We start from the raw sequence: 7,567 nt of genomic DNA, 5'->3' as shown, positions 1-7,567 counted from the left end.
TCTGCCCTCTTCCTAACCCCCACCCCACCAGAGGGGTTGGGAGGATGGGGGTGTCTTTGCCCTCAGTGTAGTGTAAACACAATCAAGGATCAGCCTGTAAATCCTCTAAGCTGCAAGGTCAACGGAGAGCCTTTTTCACTACCCCCTTCTTCCTGGAACACTTGAGTTCTCAAAACTGCCTTCACTTAATCCTTTCTAAAACAAAGTGCAGCTTAAAACATAAATAATTACTTAAATGTATGAATTGTTTTACTCCAAGTATTTGCTGCCTTCCCTCTTTCTTGAAAACTCTCTTTGTCTTTCCCGTTCTTACAAACTGTGGGGCCTCCCTGCTCCAGCCTCAGAGGCCAGGGAGCAGGGAGAGACTTTGGGGAGCAGGAGGAAATGAGGGGCTGAGGAGGATGCTGAGCACCAGGCAAAGAGCAGAGGGGAAGGGAAGCCCGGTGGGGTGGGAGGAGGGTGGAGGTGGAGGCTACACCAGATGATGGGAGACCCTGGGTCTGGGGGGCAGGGCGCGGTAGGGGGAGAGAGGGCACAGGCCAGAAGGGCAGTGTCACCTTCCCATTCGGGGTGGTGGGCTTGGAGCAATGGAGGAGGAACTGGACCTCCGGGGTAATGGCCCAGAAAGCCCATGCTCGTCACCCACCAACACACACAGTCTTCACTGGGCAGATAGCCCCCAGGCCAAGGGGAAAGACTAGTGAATCTGCAGCACCCCCTGCTCCTCGAAACCTCAGCTGCACCCTGCTGCCCGCCCCGTCCCTGGGCCAGCGTTTCTCTAGCGCCCTGGACACGCCTTCACACGCCTGGCACCAGCTCCCCTCCTACGTGACCAGCACGTACCCTGGACTGGGTGGCGGATGCTGAGATAAGGCCAAGTGGGGGATGGCGGGGGGGCGGGTACTGCAGAAGCCAGGAAGCGCGCGGCCTGGTTCCTCTGGTAACACAGCCGCAGTTGCCAAACAGTGCAGAGGGTGGGGGGCAGGGGCAGCTCCGGAGGCCACCAGGGCCCCCCCAGACCTCCGGGTTGGGTTGGGGAGGCTGCCCTGAATCTCCTAGGACAGCGCTGCCTGTGACTTAGGGGGGAAGCCAGTTCACAAAGCAGCATTAGGACAGCACCTCCTGATTTCACCTCCTGAAGTGCAGGCTGGCCTCCCCACCAGGGCTCCGGTCCCGTGGGTATCTAGGACGAACTAGAATCTGCACTTATAAACAGCACCCTGGTCATTGTGTTACTGGCAGTGAGGACCCGTGTCACTTAGAGGACAGAGTTTCACCAAGCTGGCGCTCCTGGTAGCTGGCCTGGGGGAGCTACAGGATGGAGCCTGGGGCGCCCCCACCATAATGGTGACCACTGGAGCCCACAGCCAGCCCCATTGCCATGGACGCTTGACTGGCCATTTAAGCATCCAGTGAGTGACCAGGAGTCCAGAGACTTGGATTCTAGTACAGGCAGAACCTATTCAAAACCATAAACTTTGACTGAGCCCCTTCTGGGCCAGGTACTACTATTCTGAGAACCATGAGCCATATGAAGATACAGAAGGTGAGCCAGCTCCTCTCAAGAAGCCTGGGACCCCCCGGGCATATCACCTACAGTCCCTCGGTTTCAATTTCTTGCTTCTTTCCAGAGGGCATGGGAATGCTAATGCCTTACCAAGGGGGGACAAGTGTCCCTGGGATTGATATGGAAGTGACCTAACCGTGCAAATCTTGGTATTGTCCTGGGGGTTGTGGGCTTTTATTGCTGGAAATAAAAGTTGGTCTGTCAGGGGCTCCAAAGAGGTCAGGGAGCCTTGGGGACAGAAACTGCAAGTTGCAGGATTCAGGGACTGCGCCTCCACGTCCCCCCATTTGTTCCCCTCTGAAGCTGCCAGATCTTCATTTGCCTTAGGAGAGGTGGCTGCTGCAGAACGGAACTTCCTGCGCCGCCTCACAGGCCTGACCTCTCCCTTCCTCGCTGTGGCCCTGGCGTCCACCCACAGAAAAACTGCGCTTCATGCTGGCTGCTGGCTAACCGCTCAGCCAGCTCACGCGGAGCCCCATGATGGGGAGAGCAATTGGCCTGGACCCCTTTGTCCTAAGTTTAAACCCCAGGTCAGCCACCAGCTGGGTCCTGAAGTTACTTTTGGTCTCTTAGCCTCAGTTTCCTCATCTCTAAAATGGGAGAGAAGACTATTTTGTGGTGGTGTTGAGTGCCTCCTCCTGGATTTCCCATCCAGCCATGACACCACCATTTGCTTAGTTGCTGAAGCCGATGCCGGGGTTCTTGTTCACGGGGTCGAAGAATGAACTTCACAAACACTCAAAGTAGGAGAGCAAGTGAGAGGCTTTTATTTGGAGATAAAGTAAGAGGACATGGGAAGAGGACAAGAGAGTCCAGGGTGGTGCGTTGTCTAGGAGATGTATAGGCAGTTGAGAGACAAAGGGCTAGGGATGCAGACCTGCTAAATGGTCCCAGAATGTTGATTTTTGAAGAGACATTAAGTTTCTTATCAGTCCTCTGGGTTATTCTGCAAAGTTAGCTTAACACAAGAAATTTACTGCTCTGGAAGCCCTTTGCACTGTGCACCCTTCAGGGGAGTGCCATCCGACTCTGAAACCCATTCTCGTCTTTCCATCCCCACTGGCCCCTTGATCTAGGCCACTCTCACTTCAGCCTGGACGGCTGCAGTCACCTCCTGAAGTCCGCTGGCTGCAGGAGTCTCCCCCAGCCCTAGGCCACTCTGGGGCCACCAGCCCAAGGAAACAATAACACAAATCTCCTCCTTTTGTTCCTTCCCCTGCGATCCCCTGCTAAATCCTTCAGCAGCTCCCCATGCTTTAAGGAAATGTCCAAAATCAGTAACCTGGTGTTGCAACTCCTTTGAAGTCTGGCCCTGACACCCCTTTTCAATTGCATTTCTCGCATCCCGCCTTCAGACCTCTCCACAGATAGATTCTACAGTCCTGATGTTGGCCCATCCTCCCCTCCAGTCCGTGCACGTGCCACACCCCTGCCACGCCTCATGGCCTCTTCCATGCTTCTAATCACCCTTGAATGCGCAGTCAGACATCACCATCTTCCAGAAATCTCCGTTGGCAGCCCTCCCCAGAAGGCTGGGTGAGGTCCCCTCCTGCGGGTCCTCTGCACAGAGACCCCTTGTCACACCACACATTATGTACGTTATATTGTAATCGACTCTTTACTATTTTAGCTCCTCCCAGGAGGGCAGCGACACCTTTTTGTCTTGCTCACTGCTATATTCCCCAGCACCCAGCGGAGAGACACCTTGCCCTACATAGGTGCTCGAGATATTTTTTGAAATAATGAAAGAACAGATACAAAATACAGGTAAAGCTCCTAGTACAGTGATGGGCAGAGAAATGGTAATGGACATCGCCGCCACCCTCATCGTATGGCTCATTCCCACACTGAGCCACATTTCTCTAATGGAAACATAAGTCAGAATTCAGGCCCTGCCAACTGTCAGGTGAAATGGTGGGTGAGCTCCAGTGTCTGCAGAGATGTATCGATGAGGCCCCTGTCCCCTGAGATGTGGATCTGTCCTACCTTTTCCCTGGTTCTCAACCAGACTCATGCTTTTCCTACCCATTCTCCAAGCGGGAAAGGAACAGCACTTCACCCCCAACTTGACCTCTGACCCCAGAGCCCCCTAACCACAGCAGCGCTCTCCTGGGCAGATCAGAGGAGAGGATCCCTGAGATATGTAGCCTCAGCTCACCATGACGTCCCCACCAGCCTCCACCAAGATCAGGGGCCCTGGGAGTTTGGCTAGTGATTCTCCCCAAGAGCCCCATTGGCATTTCTATGAAGACACACATCATTGGCTCCCCGCTGTCGTGGCTTGAGTCCATGTTTTATCTTCCCTACAGGATTACTCACACTTTGAACAGAGATCATGTATTGATAATGTTCGTGTCCCCCATAGGGCCTGACATGGAACCCCAATGATTGTTGAATGAATAAATACATGAATGAAAAAAGGGGTGTGTGGATGAGCATTCCCAGGCAGAATTGCCATTTTCCACGTTAAGATGGGCTCTGTCCTATTTTTGAAGACATCCCTCTTGTCCCTTATGAGATTCCAGAGGCTAATAACCTTCAGAGTCAAGAGGATCATTTTTCTTTGTCCAACCTAAATTACTCTAGATGCAACTTCAGTGCATTTTCTTTTAATCTCCCTCCATAGCCACTGGGACTAAAATTCATTTCTTTGCAAGGAGACAGTTACTAATTTACCCTTTAGCCTTCTCTCTGACAGGCTAATCCCAAGCCCTTTATCGTTCACTCCCTGGGGCCCTATTGTCCAGCCCTTTCCCTGTTCTGCTGCTCCTTGGGCCTTTTGCCAAGCTCTCACCGGCCTGCCTTGGCTGTACAGGCAGGACTGGGGCCTACCGCTCTCCTTGGAGCCATACACATGTACAGATGCTCACACTCCTGCCTACCCACACAGGACACACACCTCCCTGCACAATCCCGTCTTCGGGAAACACATGCTGTCACATGGCCTCCACCCAGTCACCGGTTCATCTCCTCCTGCACCCCTGGGGCCCTGGTCCTGTGAATTCTCACACACTTGGACGCACACTCCTGCGTGCAGACGCCTCTCAGAGCTATGCTTTTTCCCCACAGAGCCGAAAACTAGGCAGAGCATTGGAAGCCCTCTTCCTTATCCTCTCCGACCTCCTCCTTCTCCTCCCTGCCTCCCTTCCCAGCTCTCCTTCCCAATGGCCACAGCAGGCCAAGCCTACTTTCTCTCCATCCCCACAGTGATTTTCTACCTCAAGACTAAAGGTTAGGAATAAATGAACCCACCTGGGCTCTTCTCTCCTCTTCCTGCCCTCCTCCCATTTCCCTGCTCCCCAAATCCTCAAAGCACCTTCCACTTGCCAAGATCACCATCCCCTCCATCCCCCTCCCAACCTCCATTCTTCTGGCTTCTGAGAGCACAGGACTCTCGGGCATTTACCTTTTGAACAGGAACAATGGAGGAGCTTTGGAAACCACAGATGGCTGGTTCCATCTCAGATTTCAAGGACAGGCCAGGTTGCCGGGCACCCCGTCACCAGGCCAGGGGATTCAGGGACATGAGAGTAGTTGTTCATTCATTCAACAAATATTTATCCAGCACCCTCAACATGGTACGCACTGTTCTACATTAACAAAGCCAACACAAACCTGCCCTAACAGCCTGTACATTCTATAGGTGGAGACAGAAAACAAGTACAATGTACTAGGTGTCAGGTGGAACCAGAAGGCAGAAGATGGAATGCAGGCTGGGGGTGGAGTGTGCAATTTTAAAATAGGGTGACCATGCAAGGCCTTACTTGGACGGTGGCATTTGGAAAAAGACCTGAAAAAAGGAAGGGAGCAAGCTGTGGGGAGGCCTGGGAGGCCCCCGTCCTGGGCCGTGGGGGCGGTCGGCAGGTAGTGTTAGGGAAGGCCAGTGTAGAGGGCCGAGAACACCCTGCTGGCAGATGGCAAGACAAGGAGGTGCCAGGAAGAGCTCTTCCTCGACCCCAGGGCCCGGCGTGCGAGGAGAGGTGGGAGGCCAAATGAGGGATGAAACAAAAAGATGGCACACAATACTATAAAGCAAACAGAAAACAAAATTTCGAGGTGTCGGTGCAGGCCATTTCCAGAAGGAAATAACTGAACCTGCAGAGACGGATCAAGGAGAGCCTCGGTGTCCTCACAGAGTTTGTGGGTGGGTGACGGTCCCAGCCACAGGGCGGCCAGCCCCATGACTGCGCACCGCTCCAACCGTGTGCATGTTTGCCTTCCGTTACTTCAGGGAGTGGGGCAGGAGGCTGCTTGACCACCTCGGACCGTGTTCACCAGCACAGTGGTGCCTCTGGCATCCTCTCTCCCCAAGCGATGCCTGCACAGCCCCCTCCTCTTCCTCCACACACTTGGATTTCCTGAGCGCTTGCTCTGTGCCAGGGGCTGCGCAAAGTGCCTTCCGCACGAATCTAACAGCAGTCCCGCAGGGGAAGGACCATCTCTTACCAGATGAGCACCCACCATCCCTTCACCACCATTTGTCCCCCTTGTCCCTTTACAGCCCCACTTCTGAGCCTGAACAGCACAGGTTAAGCCAGGCCCACAGCCAGGTGGAGCTGAGATCAACTCCCTGTCCCTCTAACTCCTTAGGAGGTCTCGGGGAACTGTCTGGCTGTGACACCCAGCATGCTCACCTGGGGACGTGGGGAAAGAGGCAGTTAATAGCCACCTCCTGCACCACTGCGGGAATCTGATGGGAGGAGCCTTGCTCTGCCTCGGTTCTGAGACACGCTGCCTGTCTTAAAGTCATGAGGCATGTGGCCAATCATCTGTAGCTACGAATAGTTCAACAAGAGAAAGGTGAGAATGGTGTTTTAGTTTGAGTATCAGTGAGTTCAATGTTTCCTCTGCAGCCATCACTCTCCCTCACTGGCATTCAACAGAGCCTTCTGAATGGGAAATAAAGGGGTGAAGTGACAGCTCCTCCCCTGGAATTTGCATCGGCAGCAGACTATCTTACCTGGGCCACAGCCCCAGGGAGTGCAGCAAGCAAGCAAATATCTGTGGCCAGGTGTGAGGACCAGGCTGAGTGCCGCTGTGCTGACAGCCGGTGCATAGTGTTGTCATGGGCCCTGGCACACAGTAGGTGCTTCTGGGCAGAGGAGGCCTCAGTGGGGCAGAGGAGTGGTGGGAGAGAAGAAACTCTGGTTATCACCAACTGCACTGTCACCTTCAGGCACAACTTTGTAGCTTCCCCCTCTTAAGCAAAGAGATGCCCACATAGCAGAAAGCGGGAGACGGATAAGGGAGGCCAGGGGGGAGCTGGTCCAGGGTCTCTCAGGTTCTCCCTAGGAAGATGTAGGTCTGATGGGGAGGCTGTAGGGTAAAGGTGACACCTAGGGGTTGTTAGCTAAGGGTGAAACATTCCTGCTGGGGTCAGGGGCTAGGACCCAAGGGCCTGACCCCAACATTCATTATCTAGGTCCAAAGCCACCCACATGGAAGGGAAGCTTGCTGCTAGGCTCTCCGCAGCATGCGGCTGACAAGTACAGGGGGTCTGTCACAAAGCTTCCTCCTTCGGGCCACCAACCCCTTCCTGCTCAGTCCCCAGCCTGCCGGGTCCTCACCACCACAAGCCCTGCCCTGGCCCCCAAGCTCCTGTGCCACCTCCAACAGAGGCCTCCCACCCAGAGACCTTCCCGACTCGGGGCTGGGCCAGCAGCCAGCCCCACCCTCCTGCAGCCACAGAGAGCTGCTCCGGCACCTGGCAGAACTGCCCGATTCCTCGGGTGGGCGAGGGCCCCACCCCTGTGGACACTGCCTACATACCCTGCATGATGGCTCCCGGCCAGAGGCAGCGGAGGTGCCTGCCCTTCTCACCCCAACCTGCCCTCACTTGCACCAAGGGAGGAAGAAGATAGGGAAGGCAACTGAGGAAGGGGTAAGAATCACAACCTTTCATCTGGAACCCTCTCCCCTGTACCAGTCACCACGCTCCCCATGTTCCTCCCTCTCCAACAGAGGGCTCAGTGGCCCAACACAGCCAGAGGCCATCCAAAA

This window comes from Manis pentadactyla, chromosome 19 (genome assembly GCF_030020395.1).
Source record: "Manis pentadactyla isolate mManPen7 chromosome 19, mManPen7.hap1, whole genome shotgun sequence".
Lineage (NCBI taxonomy): Eukaryota > Metazoa > Chordata > Mammalia > Pholidota > Manidae > Manis > Manis pentadactyla.
This window is presented reverse-complemented; position numbering follows the sequence as displayed.